Raw genomic sequence first — 19032 nt, forward strand, 5'->3', positions numbered from 1 at the left:
TCAGTACACGTGATTTCCCTAAGGCTGTCCTCATCTTCAAAAAACAGCAAGTGGCACTACGAACTTATCTGTTCTCTGTGTGTCTGTGGCTGTCGGTCACTGACATACGTAGTTCATGCTTGATTGTTTCATTCTGAGAAATTCACTTACAGGAAAGAAACATTTGTTTCCGAAAAAAATATACATATATTGTAGTTACTCATCCGAAATGTAACGCGGAAAAAGTAACGCAAACTAGGTACGTTACTTAAAAATTTGTAACGCGTTACCGTTACAGTTACTTTGGAAAAGATGTAACGCGTTACTAGGAAACGTTACTTAAAAAGTAACGCGTTACAAGTAACGCGTTACTTGCCAATACTGCTTAAATCATATATCTTTGAATCAGGAAAGAAGTGGTAAAGACAGTGAAAGGCCCATACGCAACATATTTCCGAATGGATCTATGCTGGTAGTTGAAACGGATAATATTATATACTTTCTCATACCCTAAGTATAAGAGATTTTGACCTCATCAATATATTTTGGGGTTAACCAAAAAATCTTATAGTTTGAAGAGAAACTGATGCCAAGCAGCTTCAAACTCTAGGGTTTATATATCCTGCCATAATCCAAGTATGCGAGGTTTTAACCTCACTAGTGTTTTATTAAGGTTTAACCAAAAAATCTTATATGGATTTTGAAGATAAACTGACGGCAAACAACAACAATACATTAGGTTTCATATTGGGCTACCCTCTCATAACCCAAATGTATAAGCATTTAACCTCACTAATATTTTTTCAGGCTTCTCCAATTTTTTTAAACTTCAAATAATATTTTACTTTTTAACCTAAAAAATTCTTATTTCAGCACATATTTCCATTTATATCATATGGATAACTACCGTCAAAGTTAACAATACCGTGAACACATTAATGATTAACTCTATTAATGAATTCAGCCGAGATAAAAATTTTAGCTGTTTACTGTAAGAAAACATAATTCGAAAATTCACTTTTGCTCAAGTTATTGTGTGGAGTAATGGATGAAAGTACACACGTACTATAAAACCCTATAAGGCCCACTAGCATGAACCTAATAATTTAAATATTAAATGAATACTGTATTCTAGTTGTGCAAAACATGTTAATATATTGTGGAAGAGGACTCCGTGGGGTAAGTCACTCTTGTCACCTCTACCTGACCATCGTACTCTTGGATCTGACAATATTTATACAGTCTTCCTTCGCAATACAGCTGCATCAATTGCTTATTCCGTAGCTTTTTTTTTGTTTAATAGATGTTTTACAGAAGGGTTTCTTTCCCTCCAACTTTGGAAACAGTCTTAACATTATTCCAATCTATAAATACGGCACTAAAACTGATGCATGTTGCCATAGACCCATTTTTCTTCTCTGTCCGCTGTCAATTCTTTGTGAAAAATCATTAAGGACAGACTTTACAAGTTCACAGCCCCTTATTCGAATATTGCATAGCATGGCTTCATGCAACAAAAATCGTGTCTCACCAACCTATCAGAATTTCTTATTCCTGCTATAAATTATACTTCAGAAACTTCTCAACTGGATGTAATACTGTATACTTAGATTTCTCCAAAGCTTTCGACAAAATTGACACCCATCTGCTTCTTTACGAGCTATCCAACAGATTTAATCTTCATAACAAATTCCTGTCCCTACTAAAGGTTTAGTTTACTGATCGTATGCAACGTGTTGTTATGACAGATGCATCATCCAAATATGTCCCAGTTCTTTCTGGAGTTCCTCAGGATAGTATTGTAGGACTCCTGCTATTTCTTCTTTACATGGATGATCTCCATCCCCTCCTGTCTTTACCATCTACGAACATTCTTCTCTTTGCTGACGATTGTAAAATTTTCCATAAAAGCTCTTCTGCAGATGATGCCCTACGACTTCAAGAAATTATTGCTAAACTTACTAACTGGGGTGCGAATTGCAATTTAAAACTAAACCCTGAAAATGTTGTACATTAGTATTTCTTGAAGAAAAATAAAATTTATCACATATATTGTATTAACAACAATCCTATCGAAAGAGTCGTAACACATAAAGACCTCGGAGTATTATTCGATGAGAAACTCACATTTGCTGATCACGTCATCTTTACTGTTAAGACTACTACGAGAACACTGAGTAAAATTTACAGCTTTACTGAAATACTCGATCTCAAATCACTCAGTATTTTCTTCAAAACTTTTATATCTCCTAAAATTGAATATTGCTCACCGATATGGAAGAAATTATCCCGTTTTAGTTCTGTCCTTAACTTTTTTCTTACTATTGTCAAACAATGAGTTCTTTCAGTGCGTAGTCTTAATAAAACAGAGCTCCTAAACAAACTCAATATTCAGACTCCACTTACTCCACGTAAGGTTTCTCCATAAAATTATCAATGGGAAAACTTCGAATTGTTGGTCTCCGTTTTCAATTTTCGCATACCTTCCCGCCTTACTCGCAGTCATACGCTACTAACGCATGTAACACCCAGACTAACAACTATACAACGTTCCTTATATTTTAGCCTGGCATCATTATATAATAATCTATCGCCAGATGTTGACATTTTTGACTCTGAAAATCATTTTAAAAACAAGTTAAAGTATCTGTAATTATGGTATATATTCTACGGCATGTATGTATATACATAAATATATTCTTGTTACTCTTTTATTTTTAAAACTTTTCCTCTTTCATTTTTATTTCTCATATACGTTGTTACTTGTTTCAGTGTAAAATGGGCATTGATCTGTATCTGAAACATTTATAAATAAATAAATAAATAGATAACCAATAACAACTATGTAAATGACTCACATTCTGTTGAAGTATATGATAGTGCTAAAATTATTACTAGCTAGAAGGACAAACCTTAGAAACTATTTGAACAATTCTGCCTGTCATTACACTTTCACTTTATCACTTTCAAAAATTCGTATTTTTATATACAGTATAAGTATTCGAGACCCATGGAATTTAGTTTTAACTAAACGATTTTGTAGTGGAAGACGGAGTTTACCTATAAAATTGATATGGAGCTCAGCTCCTTCAGAGTATCCCTGATAATTTTGGTCATTAATGATTTTGTTAAATATAGAATTTTAACTTTTTTCTAATATTTCCATCTCTTGATTCCAAAAATGAAGTCAGTAACTTTCCATCACCATCCTTTCCTTTGCGTATTAATCCTTTTAAGCCCACATGTCTTCATAAAAAATTGCAAACTTTCACTTAGGAAGTTGCTCTTACGTTTAATGCGTTAGATTCGTGATTTGTACATCATTTTCATCACAAAGAATCAGGCTCTCAAATGATACCAGACAAATATCATAGGTTTGCCAACGTGAAAAATAAAATTACCGGTATCTGTTCATAATTGTCAAGATACATCAAGAAAATTGAGTTTTAAACCTTGAAATATGTAGTTGAGTCTGACAAAAAAAAAAAAAAAAAAAAAAAACGGTCAGCCGGTAAAATACCGCTCAGTTGGCAACTCTCATAAATTGGGGAGTTTGGTAACTTTTCAGAAGTTTTCGTGAAAAAGATATTTCTTTTAAGTTGGGAGCTTGCACGAGAAGTACTTGCCTCGAGTTGTTCTTCGAATTATTGTATGGAGTAATTTGCATTCGAGTAATTTGTACGGAGTTAAATAAATAAATAAATATATTCAAACAATATAATTAATGCGAAATTGATTTAAAAATACATTTTAAAAAGGTCTTTTTCGTACCTAATTATCTTAAATTTATGGTTTGTAGGTCATTGCAAAAAAATGCTGCACTACAGATTGGACCACTGTAGCGGATCCCTAGGATATACTTTCTGAGAAAGGAAGCCAAAAATACATTACATATCCTATTTTATATTCTTGCCAAGATTCATTGATGTGCAGTTAGTAGGTATGAGAAATAAAACTTTTTCGATATTCCTGAAAATAAAAGGAATATTTAAAGAACAAAACTTTGGAAGATCGTGTTAGGTTCCTAAGTAGGTTAGATTCTTAATTTGCACATTATTGTCTTTAGAAAGAAGCAGGGTTTCGAATGATACCAGTCACGTGTCATGAGTGATACCTTTGGGCGAAATTCAGGAGCTTTTCCCGAAGCTGTCATCGAAAGGATATTTTTTTAAATATGAGCTTCCTTGGTGGGGCACCAGGATCAGGTACGTGCACAAATGTTGTGCAAAATATTTTGTTTATGAAGTTCCATTAATGTACGGTTCGTAGGTGTGAATAAGAAGGAAACTGAGAGAAATGAAGTAAAACTTTGTTCCTGAAATCAAAGAACTGATAGAATGATAGATATATGAATCAGTTAACACAAAAGGGCTTCAGTCAAACAAACTGAGCTTTGAGAAAAAAAAATAAAAAATGCAGTTTTGAAACAACAAAATCAAGATGAATAAGTGTTTCCCATGTAGATAAAAATTACATTAATTCATTGCTGTATAGGAAAACTATTTTGTTTGCATATTGCCATGGTAAAAAAATTATTTTCCACTTTGAACTGAAGCTCTTCTTGCATGTAAATTATAGACGAAGCCCTGTATACATGTAACTTCATGGTTTTTATTATTTTGTTGTTCTTTGTTAACACAAAACTGTCTTAAGATGTTTCTTGCCCAGTTAAAAATCCGAAGTAGGTATAAAAAATGTAACACCAAATGGAAACAAATATATGTTTGTTAACTATTAATTTACTAAACACAATGTATTGCATATTGTGTTAAGGTTTGTTCTTCTCAAATAAAATATTAATAATAAAACACTATCAAGCGTCTTGGACTTCTGGCTCGATCTGCTCAACTATAAGCCAATTAATGATCAATTCAAGTGTTTGTGCTCATCGGAAACATAGGGCAGCAGTTTCCTGATATTGATTTTGGTACTCTCGATGGGAACTTTATCGGCGGCATAAGTTGCAAGTGGTGGCAATATTTTTTTTTTTTTTTTTGTTCATCTTTGCACATTTTGAATGAGTGTATCATTGTATTGTCAATGGTTTGACTCGCAAATATTTTACAAAAACTCTCTTTATAACAAGACAACTGCACTTCATTTTAAGTTACATAAATTAATTGAAATACAGTTAGGTTAGGAATCTAAGAGCATTTTAAGAGCATTTTTGCATGAACTAATTCATATAGCTTGAAGCAGGTTAAATAACAAGAAGATGCATGGCTGTATTTCAAAAACTGTGTCACAAACTTTCTAGAAAACCACAGATCTTAAAATTTCGAAGAATATGTCAGTAAACGTATTAAGATCTACATGTCATGGAGTGTAATACATGACTTTGAAAATACCTTTCGTGGACTTCATCTTGATTTCTACCTTGAAAACCTCGGCGCTGTGAGCGACAAACACAGGTAGAGTTTTCACCAAGATATAGTTGAAATGGAATGATACTGCCAGGGAAAATTGCATGAAAATATGATGACAGACTACTATTGGACACTGAAGAGAGATGTTCCTCGAGCAAAGTCTAGCCGAAGATTTACTTGAAATACATTGGTCGTACTTAAATGTGATTCCAGGTAAGACGTTATATTAATATGATGCACAGTTGACAAAAATGTTTCTTATGGGGTTACATTCATACTCGTAGGTGGTGAAAAAGTTATATGAACAAATTTGAAATCAGCATGAAAAGGTCAATAAAAATCATCCATTTTTTAACTGGGGTAAAAATTCAATTTTGTCGATAGTGTAATCAGTGAAACTGTTACTGAGTGTTTTTCTGTTTAATTATTACTCCGCGTTTTAAGATTACTTTATAAACATTTCATAGAATGGGACGGGCAGAAATTTCAAGAGTCATATCGCATGGACACCGATCATTTCTATGTTTCTATGCCAACGGCAAAAAGTTCATCATTGTGCGTGTCGGAAGAAAAGGAAAGATGAGTAGTACATACAATAGTATGGGTTTAGTGACAATGTTATAAATGTGGACATTTCATAACTTTAAATGAATGATGATATCATAGAAAAGAAAACATAAAGAAATTATATTCTAGGTAGAAATGTAATATAGAATGCACATTCTGTACAGAATTTAGCGTCGCTTTCAACAGCGGGGCTATATGAGACGTGGACCTACAGCTTTAGCCTAGGTGGGATCCGAACCACATGAACTCCTGTCGGGATCAGAACTCGGGTTTCCCACGCCTTTATCCACATAGCCACAAGGAAGATTATGAGCGTAAAGAAACGATCTGTATATAATAAAAAATAAAATTCACCCTAATGGGCATGTCCAAGGAAACAGGGACAAAAATTCGTGAAATAAATATACTTATAATTTTTAGTCAAATTATTCTTTTGATAAAAAATATAGTTGTATGTAGGTGGCATCATTAATTGTTTTTCAGAGAATAACTATTTTCTTATTTTTTCCGTAGGTTACCTTTCATCTACTAAGTTTTAATGTTGATTACATTATACAAGCTTTATTTATTATTACATAGGTCTTATTTTTTTTCTGTCGGTATCCCAAGTAAAATTTCATATAACTGATGAAACCTTTTCTTAAAGTAAAGTTCAATGTTCAACTTAATTAAACTGTGCTTATTTCAAGTTATTATAAATGCATGTTGCTTATACTTAATAGTAAAAGATCGTTGACAAATGTAACGTGAGTTACCGTAACGTGAGCTACCCGACTCTGTGCATATTCCACTAAAATAAATAGTCATAAAATGTAAATAAAAAATTAATATTTTTGCCATAATTAAATTGTGTGTGTCCCTATCTTACATAGTAATTTCATGCACTTAGCTATGCCAGCACAAAAGAAAATGTACTGAAAAATCTCAGGTTCTAAATGTAGGGAAAAAATTTGTAACGTGAGTTACTATAGTATTTTCTTTTCTCCTAGGTTTGCTATATCATATAAAATGACGGTATTTGGTAATTATCTGTATAAATATGACAGCTTTCCTTTTTTTTTAAAAAAAAAAAAGCGGAGCTTTTAAGTTTATTTATGATTAGTATTCTTAAAAATATACGTCATTACGTAACGTGAGTTACCATGGACATACCCTAATCGTTTTTGCGATTGCATTTTCAATAACTGGTTGTATCTATAACCTATCGCAGGCAACGCTAACATTCATCTCGTTGTATATAATATATTTTGCGTATCACTAAGATGGTTACAAAGAAGACGACTGAATGATGCAAGAGTAGACATATCATGAATAATGTAGGAGGCTTGTGCTTTTGATCAGGGGAAAATGGACACTCCTCGTAATGATGCACCATATAAACAAGCATACTCTTTTATATAGATTATATACTTATAAGATTATTCAAGGAACTTGGTAATTGAGACGCAGAGACAAGTTGTCATCAGATTGGTAGTTCATTTGTTTCTTTTTTTATTCTTACGTAGGCGTAGATGCGCCTTAATTAGTGAATTCTTGTAATAAAACATTCAGTAAAAGCATTCAGTTCTAAAATAAACAATTCATTAATTTCAAGTGTTTCTTCATCGTGTTTTCAATCAAAAAACAGTAAATTGTTTGAATGGCCTTTTAGTTTTCTGTTCTATGTTCATTAACAATTGCAAAAGTTCTTCCGCAGTTTCTAAAGTAATTAGACTTTGTATCTAAGGTTTTCTTTCATTCTAATTTTAGACTTAGTTGACTAAGAAAAGAGATGCTGAGATTTGCAGAAGAGTGCTATTCAGGAATAAGATTTGTGTATGAGGGAACTATTTTTTCTTTATTCCATTTTATACTTTTGCTTGATCGTAAGAGTGGTCTTATGATCAACAAAGGTGGTATAATGAATTTAAATTTCAGCGGAGTTGCAGGTCTCGTGATCACAGACAGACTTCCTTTTGGATATTCTTTCACAGAGATAAAAAGGAAGGGGCATACGTAAAAATGTACGTCGTGTAATTTTCGGACTTAACATACGACTATGTGTAACACATCCTACAGCAAACGCAACTGAAAACATATGTTCTATAATACTTTCCGTATAAGTTTTCCATCTAGACGTACATTCCGCATGAAAGAAAGAACTGTATATAGTTTGTAATGAATATTTTCCGTATAAGTTTTCCATCTAGACGTACTTTCCGCATGAAAGAAAGAACTGTATATAGGGTGTAAGGAATACTTTCCGTATAAGTGTTCCATCTAAACGTACTTTTCGCATGAAAGAAAGAACTGTATATAGGTTGTAAGGAATACTTTCCATATAAGTGTTCCATCTATACGTACTTTCCGCATGAAAGAAAGAACTGTATATAGGTTGTAAGGAATACTTTCCGTATAAGTTTTCCATCTAGACGTACTTTCCGCATGAAAGAAAGAACTGTATATATGTTGTAAGGAATACTTTCCATATAAGTGTTCCATCTATACGTACTTTCCGCACGAAAGAAAGAACTGTATATAGGTTGTAAGGAATACTTTCCGTATAAGTTTTCCATCCAGACGTACTTTCCGCATGAAAGAAAGAACTGTATATAGGTTGTAAGGAATACTTTCCGTATAAGTTTTCCATCTAGACGTACTTTCCGCATGAAAGAAAGAACTGTATATAGAGGTTGTAAGGAATACTTTCCGTATAAGTTTTCCATCTAGACGTACTTTCCGCATAAAAGAAAGAATTATATATAGGCGGTAAGGATCTCACATACAGATGGACGTATGTAACATATAGCTGACTTGTAACATCCGTATTAGGGATGGCCGGATCCGGATCTGGCCGGATCCGAAGATCCGGATCTGACTTGGTCCGGATCCTTTGGATCCGGATCTCGGATCTGGATCTCGGATCTGGATCTCGGATTTCGGATCTGGATCTGGATCTGGATCCGGATCTCGGATTTCGGATCTGGATCCGGATCTCGGATCTGGGTCCGGATCTCGAATCTCGGATCTGGATCCGGATCTCTAATCTCGAATCTGGATTCGGATCTCGGATCTGGGTTTGAAATTCGGATCTGGATCCGAAATCCGGATCTCAGATTTTGATTCTTATCCAAACCCACATCCCACCCAAATTATGATAAACTTGAATATCTAAAATTCGCCGAAAGTAATTTCACGAAGTCCTCACAGTGAAGAAGAGAATAGAACATTAAGACGAATATTGGCAAGTCTATTTGTTTCCTTCATTCTACTCTAAAGATCAAATGCTTGGCTTACTTTTAAAAAAATGATCCGGATGAGAGTTCGAATGTCGAATCTAGGTCCACTCGGTTGCAGGACCGAGATGAAATACATGCATATATATATATATATATATATATATATATATATATATATATATATATATATATATATATATATATATATATATATATATATATATATATATATATATATATATATATATATTTGAAACCGGAGTACAAAACTCGAATATTTAAAATTCCTCAATACGCCTACTTCATTGACAGTTAAGAAAATATAAACAGTTAAGACAAGTATTGACTAGTTTTTACGTATATTTATCTTGCTCAGTCTGCTCAAAATATCAAATGTATATTTTACAATTAGATTTAATAATTATTTAGTAAATCACAATATGAGCACCGAGAATAAACTATGAATTTTGGTGCCCCTTATCTAGATTTGAAATTTCGGATTCATACATAGAATCAAGCTGAAATATAAATATTTGAGATCTGGAAACCGAAACATGTGCTAGTACCAAGATCGTAGCTGTTTATACCCAGGTAATGCGAGCGGAAGGCACATGCACTAATTCCGCATGTAGTTTGGGGAACACGAGAAACTAAAAACAGATAAATATTCTTTTTCAGGGGTAAGTCGCGCTTTAACGTGACTTTTCATGAGTGTTGTGTTCAAATATGAAAACTCTAATGGCGACTTCTTTGAAATAAAGGGCTTTTCATTTTTAACAATAAAGTTAGGTACTTTCACATTGGGGAAAAATTAGCAAGACACATTCCACTGATTAGGGTGCTGATTCTTATGGAAGCTTTCACTTGAACCGGAAGATTTCCTCATGTGGGTATCGGATTGCCGCAATTCACCTTGCTGAAAGACGTGGTTTATCAGGAGGTCGGCCAAGATTCATTTGAACTTAGCCTGTAGACTGCTTCTGGTCTCTATTATTCCCATATAACAAGACTAACTATATATATAGTTGGTTCGAAATGAGTTAAAATATCACTAATTGACCTTAAGGGGATAATCGTGATTTAAATATTCGTAAATCAGAAAAGATGTGAAAGTTAAGTGTTAAAGTAAATCCGATAATTCCGGAATAAAGAGATTTATATGCAACCTAATGATAGCAATAAAACTCTTTATATAACATTTTCAAAGCTAAGATTAACAGTTATCTTCTTGAAGAGGGTTTACGGAAACATAGAATATTATAAATCCAATTATTATAAGTAGTACCTCTGACAGCCCCGCATTTCACATCACCATCGCCCTTCATCCTGACAAGTGGGCAATTCACTTACCCACAATGGCTTTTCAGGTGTTTCAGTGACATCAATATCTCAGTTTGGGTTAGGGATCATGCTTCGGTGAACCTTGACTATCACCATCAGCAGCTACTAGAGAATCAGAACTTATTTCTGTATTAGATAATGTGGGTAACTATGGCTTTTCGTCTATAGAAGTCGGAGAGTGTATGGTATTATCGCAGGAAATATTTAATACATAAGACTTAGATTGTCAGTATTTAGAAGCAACTTTTAAAATAATCAGTTACTTTAAATATACTACAGATTAGCCGATAAAACCCGACAGCCATAGTCGAGTGGTCTGCGGCATTAGGCTGTGGATCGTTTACTGTGAATGTCTTGGATTCAAATCACACTTCGGGCATAGGTGTTTTTAACTGTCCTCGTTTACTTCTATGTCTGTGTGGTGTCGTAATGGTTACAGTGTAATCTGTGCAAAGCGTTCAACAGGTTAAATAATCTGATAAAAAGCTGTTACCTTTTTATATATAAAAAACAGTGGTTAGCGCGTGCCTTCGGTGCCCGTGGTCATGGGTTCAATTTCCGGAGAGGCACTCAACAATTTCGATGTTGACCCAGCATCGTGAGGACAATTGGGGAGTTATCTTAAGTAAGAGGTAGCGGACTCCAGTCTAGAAAGCCGGCATTAGGGACTTCGGGTGTCGATGCGTTGACTACACCTTCCCACTTTGAACTTAAGTCCGCTGGTAGGAACCAAAGGACTGTCGTGCCAAGAATTTAGTTTGTTTTAATTATCATAAATGCGTTCTTTATTATTAAATTTTATCCAATATTTTCTTTTCAACCAGTTTGCGAAATTCAGAGCTAGCTACTTGTTTTCTTTTTAATTCATGTTCATAGTTAGCACAACTAATCACAAGGAAAAACAATCTTTTCGATAAAATTCGCCTCGCGTCTTTCGTAGCTCTAAGTTTAGTTATTTTTAGCTTTTTTTTTAAAGCTGAATGGCATTTTATCACTTTCCCCTTGCTTTCCCTATTTTTTTTCTGGTTTTACCTATGTTTCTTTTGCACGGACATTGCGCCTATATGCACATGCTTAGTGTGTTCGTTTACAAGAGTGGGCCATTTTCCTGCCGCTATAGAAAGTAAGAATGCCCTGTATCAGAGAAATATTAATTGACGTAAGTGAATATATCTGTGATGAAGTCATAATCTATCAGTTTTTGCATCGTACATAGTTTCCTCATCCTCATTAATCTCTTCACCCCCGCTTCCTGAATTCCAGTTCTAGTATTCTTTCTTGATGGGGGACTGATGTCTCATGTAGGCTTATTAACTATAACATCAGCAATAAAGAAAGTGGGGTTTAATTTGCACTAATTTTAGAACATCACGTTAATTAAATAATAATAATAATAATAATAATAATACGGAGCGAGCTCAGGCTACTTGTTAGGATTCTTGCTTCGCAATTGGATAATACCGGGTTTGAATTCGGAGACCAGCCATCCTGACTGAGGATTTTCCAGGGTTGTTCCTCAGTTATACTGGGCAAATGCTAGGTTAGTACCTTGATCTAAGGCTCTGGAGACCTTCCTTCCATTCCTTTTCCAATGTTTTCATCTGTTGATTACTACAGTGTAAAGTGGCCTCTGAGGATGTATCTGGTAGCTTATAGTAAATAAACAATAATGATGTAATATATCTTCACGAAGCGTGTGGGTTAATTTAACTACAGCCTTACAGTCCCAATAGATAGCTAAAGTTTTAATATCAATTTCCTGACTTTTAAATACTATTTTCATATTGTTTCAGCTTTCAATTTTCTCATGTATGTTCCACCGAGAATTAAACCTGAGATCACATGAAGAAATGCGAATATGTTAAATATTTTTGAACACTTGAATATACAAAACACAAAACGGTTCAATGATACGATGCATGGATATGTTTTGGTTACGTCCTGCAATGTATGATTAAAGAAACCTGGAGGGTAAAGAAAAAATAATAGAAATCTCTTTTATATTTACTCCTTCAACAAACTCCTGACCTCAGAAGGGCAAGCCGTAAGTTAGGTAATAAAGTCATACAACGAACACTTTTATTAATACTAATAATACTACATAACCATATCGCTCTTCTGAAATTCTCGTGTGTACGTTTACAAATCTACTGTTGTTCCACGCCAACCAGTCTATATTTTTTGCTGTACCTTCGAAGTGAAAGTGAAATATATTCATTATTACATTTGTTGATGGTTGGACTCTACTAAGTCAGAAACTACTATTAATAAAGAGTTTGTTTTGTCCAGTATTCCTGCGATTAGAAGGGTCTATCTAAAAGATATTTCATTTATATATGAGAAAATAAGAAAGTTTATTTTCTAAGAATAAAATAAATATTTTCAATGTGAAATTAACATTAAGTTTCGAAGAGGAGCTAAACAGAAGAATTTGTTACCATTTACATCAGTTTTCAGACAATTCAGTATACTCTGAAATGGGAAGAAGGCAAACTTGGAAATATTTTACTAAAGAGACTTCGATGTAAATATTGCAAGGTTAAAATAAAATAAAGGACAAATTTAGCACAAACGTGTTATGGAAACATTTAAAAGCACAGCAACCTACTATATTAGTGAATCTGAAAAAAGTTTTGACGAATTTTAGATATTCAATTTTATCATCTCAATTTCAGATGCAGATTTGGATACGAATCAAGATCTGAGATTCGAATTTCGGATCCAGATCCGAGATCCGGATCCAGATCCGAGATCCGAGATCCGGACCCAGATCCGAGATCCGAATTTCGGATCCAGATCCGAGATCCGGACCCAGATCCGAGATCCGAATTTCGGATCCGGATCTGAGGTTCGGATCCGAGATCCGGATCCGAAAATTTTTGGCCATCCCTAATCCGTATACATATTAATATACAGAAGACTGTTAGATGCCGGACATTCTGTAGCGGCATGATATAATATCTAAGTGGGAAAAGGCAGTACGTATGTAGCATACCCCTATGGATAATGTATGCTACGTACAGATTGTCGTAATAAACATATGGATTCCGTATATATGTACAGCTACAAATATAAATAAGTAGAGGTTGGGGCCATAAGAAATAAAGACCCTTATTTCTACTTATTTATATTTGTGGTAGTACAATATAAGAACGTAAAATATGTAGAGTGGATAAGATTCGTTGCAATCGATCTATCTTTATAAAAACCGTCTTGGGTATCACTTAAAATATTCTTTACATTTAAATATAAATGTTTGTATACAATTAATTCAAAAATCTTAGAGAATGCACTTGCTAAACTAATAGGCCTATAATTTTTAACATCATATCTATCGCCAGATTAGTATATTATTATTATTATTATTATTATTATTATTATTATTATTATTATTATTATTATTATTATTATTAATAATAATAATAATAATAATAATAATAATAATAATAATAATATAATTTAAAGCTCAAAGGATTTTGTTAAATCAATATGCTGATGACCGCAAAATGTGACACTGCACAGAAAATAAATTTCTAGCAATTATTGTATATTGCAGAAAGTGAATTGATTCTTTCTTCTTCTTAAAGGTTTCTTTTATCACTTCTATTCGAAAGTATATTTCTCTTCATACCTAAAATCTTCATATCCAAAATAGTTAATGATATCTAAATACTGAAAAATTGTAATCTTTCTATTTTCTTCCCTTCATCTTTTATACTTGCGACAGTTCCTTCTGTTACAATTACATTTTATTAATCATTTTTCTTGTTTATTCTCATCACATATTACAGGGCTTTTCCCAAGTTTCTCTAACATCTTGTCCATTTTCGATTCAGATTCCGCAGTAATAGTCATATCATTGGGAATCGGAGTCAGCATCTAAATCAGCTGGGCTTAGAAAATCAGTGGCATTCAGTCTACAATCGGGGAGACCGGGGTTCCTACTCTGAAAAATTTTGAAAATTAACCCCACCGAAAATGCAATTTTAGGTACTTTCGAATGAAAATAGAGATTTTTTTTTTACGGTATATAACTAGGAAGATTCTCAGGTCTAACCTCTATCTTAGTTCTCGTCATGCCATCTTTTCATCCATGGTAAACCCTCTGCCGAAACTTTATATCCTCCTTCTCCGTCCTATATATAAAAAATAAACCTGGTCATACTATCATTTAAGAAATATGGCGAAAGATTAGAATTTTCCCCTTATTTTCTTTTTCTTTATTATTCTTTTCTTCTTTTTTTACTGTATGGGCCTACTCTTTTCTTATTTTCTTCTTTCTTTTGTGTAGGTACTGAGCACTCCTACAAAAATTCTGGTTGGTGCTCAAGAACCGGAGGCGGCACTCCTGATTCACACGTGTATTCTTAATAAAGCACATATCAAGTGTAAATCGTTTTAATTATTAGTACTTACTATTAGTTTCAGTATAAACAGAAAAATCATGCTGTACATTTCATAGTACTCTATTATGTTACTTTAAATTTTATGTGTTTTCCAACAAAAGGTTCCCGAGATTGAATATTACTGATCTAATAATAACCTCCAGAATGCATTATTTCCTCCCTTTTTTTAAGACTTCCAAACTATGCTATGCTTAATTTCGGAAGTCTTATAGAACGGTTTTATCCGTCCGTCTGTCGACAAGTATGAGAGAAAAAACGGCAATACATATTGAGTTTTTTCTTTTTCTTTTTTCTTTCTTTTTATTCAATCGATTAAGCGTCCCAAAAGTAGCTTCCACCTCCTCCGTTAACTCTCTGTTCAAACCGAAAGTGGTTCAAATTAGTCATTTCCGGTTTCAACGTTTATCGCCATAGAACGAAAACGACAACATATATCAAGAAGCTATTTTCTGCAAACGATTCAGCATCTCAAGGCAATGTACCATGACTATGTTGAATACTCTACCGAAACTGAAAAGTGGTTCAATTTTATATTACTTCCGGTTTCAATACTGATTTCTGTTGAGCAAGAAACGGTAAGAGATATTAAATGCAGTTCTTTGCAATCGATTCAGTTCCCCATAAGTAAGTTCTGTCTAATCCCTTAACCATCTATTCAATCCGGAATTGGTTTAAATTAACTATTTTCAGTTTTAAGCCTTTATCGCCATAGACCAAGAACAATAACGCATAGCGAATAATGGCTTTTTGATATGGATTCAACATCCGAAGAACAGGTTCTATATTTGATCTCAATAATTACTTCAACCAGTAGTTGTAGATGTAGTACTGTAAATTTAAGTATTGAAATCACTTACAGTAGTTTGGAATTCTAGCGTAGTTTTACACTGTGAAACGAAACTCACGTTTTTTATTCATTCCAACAATATTCTCAAGCCCACTTACCTATTTTGCATCTGAGAAGAAAGACGATGTCCATTAACCCATTTTAAAGAATATTCACTTGAATACAATACAAAACTGTCAGCCCTTTCCGAACTTTTAAATGAAGTTTCACCATCCAAGCTAATGGTTAGCGAAAAGAACATGTGTTCGCTTTTTCTTTCATGTATAATAATGACACAATAAAACATATTTGTTTTTAACGTAGAGAAAGCGAACATTCGCTGCTGAGAACCATATCCTATTTATATGTCAAATGTTACAGCTTTGTGAAGAGATCGAAAGGTCATACACAGATGCACGTAATATTGTCACCCTTCGTGATTCATGATCTATTACAACTGCTATAACACTTCCAAATGATGTTCAAGTATAATAAATACGGATTAGAGGAATGTCGGAAGCCTTAAGCAGATAGTATCGAAATCACTTTCTTTCATGCAAACGACTATTTTGAGTGATAGAAGGCGCCATTGTTTTAGAGAGTTCGAAATGTAAAGAATACACAATCGCTTCAAACAATAAGTACTAGTGATTCATCCCATAAATAGTTGTTGGATAGTAATGACATGCTATGCCCTGTCCCATTTCCATACTCTGCGGCTTTTGACATCGGTGTTATGCAATAATAAAGTGCAAACATATGTACTAGGAGTCACTTTATATCTTTTCCAACCAGCCATGATGCTTATATCTCTTCTACAAGTACAGTACTTACTGACCTTTTCTGCTCTTTTATTTTCATTTTGCACAGTTAGAAATTAAAAAAAAACATCAGTTTTACATTTTTTTTGTAGTCTACAAATGTTCTATAGTTCTACATAAGTATGGTATTACTGAACTACTCTTTTCGTCCGTCCATCTATCTGTTCGTAGGTATCAGAGCAAAAGCGGTTAGAGACAGCAAGGAATTGTATTTTGGTATAAGTTCTGTATTCCAATAATAGATTCCATATTTATCCCTAGAACAGAGTCGTGGCTTAGAGATTTCGGCGCTCGGGGCGAAGTAGAATTCGGTGCCCCCAACACTCATCTTACCAAGTCCTTCTGTCTTTCTTTCTTTCTTTTTTTTTTTTTAAATATACCTTCTCAGATGCAAAATAGGTATAAGAGAAGCTTTTGTTATGCTACCATAAATTTTATCAAGCTATTTGGACAGAGCATTCCAACGGCCAAAAGCAACCAATAAGTATTGTTTTACAAATAAGAGCTGTTTTGAAGATGCTTATTTTGTAGCTCTTGTTAAACTTGACCAAACTACCTTTGGTCGGTGTACATATCCACTTGGAGAACAGTTATGGAAATTTTCATACTATCGATAAGAAATGGAATTGCAATACATTAGAAACTTATGCTTTTAAAGTGGGTTACAACGTTAATTTCCAGTAAAAAAAAAAGCAAACTTTTCAAATTTTATTCTGATGTGACTACACAAATAGCATTTTAATTTCGATTCTTTTACGATAAAAACTATTTTGTGAAATATAACATAATAATCAGAAGGAGCCTTCTTTGCAACATTTTTCAATATTAATCAATGAAATTACAGTAATTATTTAATGTCTTTATGAAAGAAAATTCTGAATTTAAGATTACTTATTAAATGAACATATTAAAAATACACTAACACACACACACACACATATATATATATATATATATATATATATATATATATATATATATATATATATATATATAGATAGATAGATAGATAGATAGATATAGAGATGTACAGTGTGTGTATATGTTTTGTATGTATATAGATAGATAAAAGTATCACACAACTATATACGAATACACAATATATATCCTGGCAATACAAGCAGTTGACGGAGAAATGATTGCAATATATTCCTTTAGCCTCGAAGCATTTCATATGCGAATGTTATAAAAATACACGGGTAGTGGCCAGTCTTTCAAAAAACGAAATTCATTGGATTAAGTTCTGACCCCTTAAACCCCTATTCTACAATGGTTCAAGTTCGAAAATGTTATTATTCCCCTTGTTTTTCTCAATTTTTAACATTCGGGCCAGCTTGCGTGTGTGTTTTCACTCCTCTCGTTTTCATATCTTTATTCTCATCTTATTGACGAATTCGATTAGATAGAAAATCGGGAATAGCTAACCAAACTCATCACCATCAAAGTGCCGAATACACATTTCAGACTTTGATCGTTTCTGGTTTTGAAAACCCCTTGCGTACACTCTAAATCATTACTCGGCACGTTGAATATCACATCATCAATAACAAATCATATATAATAACTTTTAAAAAGTAATATTAAATAAGTAAAGTACTTCTTGTGTTGGGTTGCGAGCAGAGCGAGCAAGAAAATTTTAACCAAATTAACTTTTTTACTCTTTTCCAACACTTTTTATTTCTTATTGCTCGGCGCTCTCTTGCTATCAGCGCCCGGAGCAATGGCCCCTCTCCCTTGCCCCGATAGCTATGGCTTTGCCCTGAGTTACCACTTTTGGTTTCAATATTACCATAGAAGAAAACACTGCAGGAGATAACGATAATTGGCTTTTTTGATACGGAATCAATGCATCAACATTAGTTACCATCTCCTGCCTTATTCCTCTACTTGAATCGACAGCACTGGCGCAAATCCCGGGGGGAATGAGGGGGACATGTCCCTTCCAATCTTGGAACTGTGGGTACTGTCCCCCTCCCAATTAATGTCGCATGAGAATAAGCCTCAAATCTGCCCGCCTCCCAACGTTGGAAGACAACTCTATTCACCTGATCCTCCACAGCATTGTTCTTCAACTTCATTAATATTTTGAACATTGCTAAAAAAAATGGGAACGGTCTTAACCCCTCTCCCCCCCCCAATGTTGAAGACAGATTTGTGCCTTTGATCGGAAGTGCTGGATTTAATCACTCATTTTCAAAATTTCAAGAATTCTGACTAGTCTTGTACAGTGTTGTGAACGCCTGAAAAAAAAAAAAAACGAAACTTTATCGTTTTTCCCTAGCTTGGAAAAAACTGAAAATTTAGGAAAAAATGAAATTTTCGAATATTTTACTACATTATGCTTTTAAAATGAAAAATATTTTATATTTACTACTTTACAGTTAAGATCATTGAGTACTTATGTTTCTTGTATTAGAATAGGGAAAATTTGTATCAACAAATATATGTGTACCACTCCTTTAATGTTAGCACCTTGATAGAATGGAGTTAAGACTACAAAAGATACTA

This window comes from Thermobia domestica, chromosome 12, assembly GCF_964235325.1.
Source record: "Thermobia domestica chromosome 12, izTheDome1.hap1.1, whole genome shotgun sequence".
Taxonomy (NCBI): domain Eukaryota; kingdom Metazoa; phylum Arthropoda; class Insecta; order Zygentoma; family Lepismatidae; genus Thermobia; species Thermobia domestica.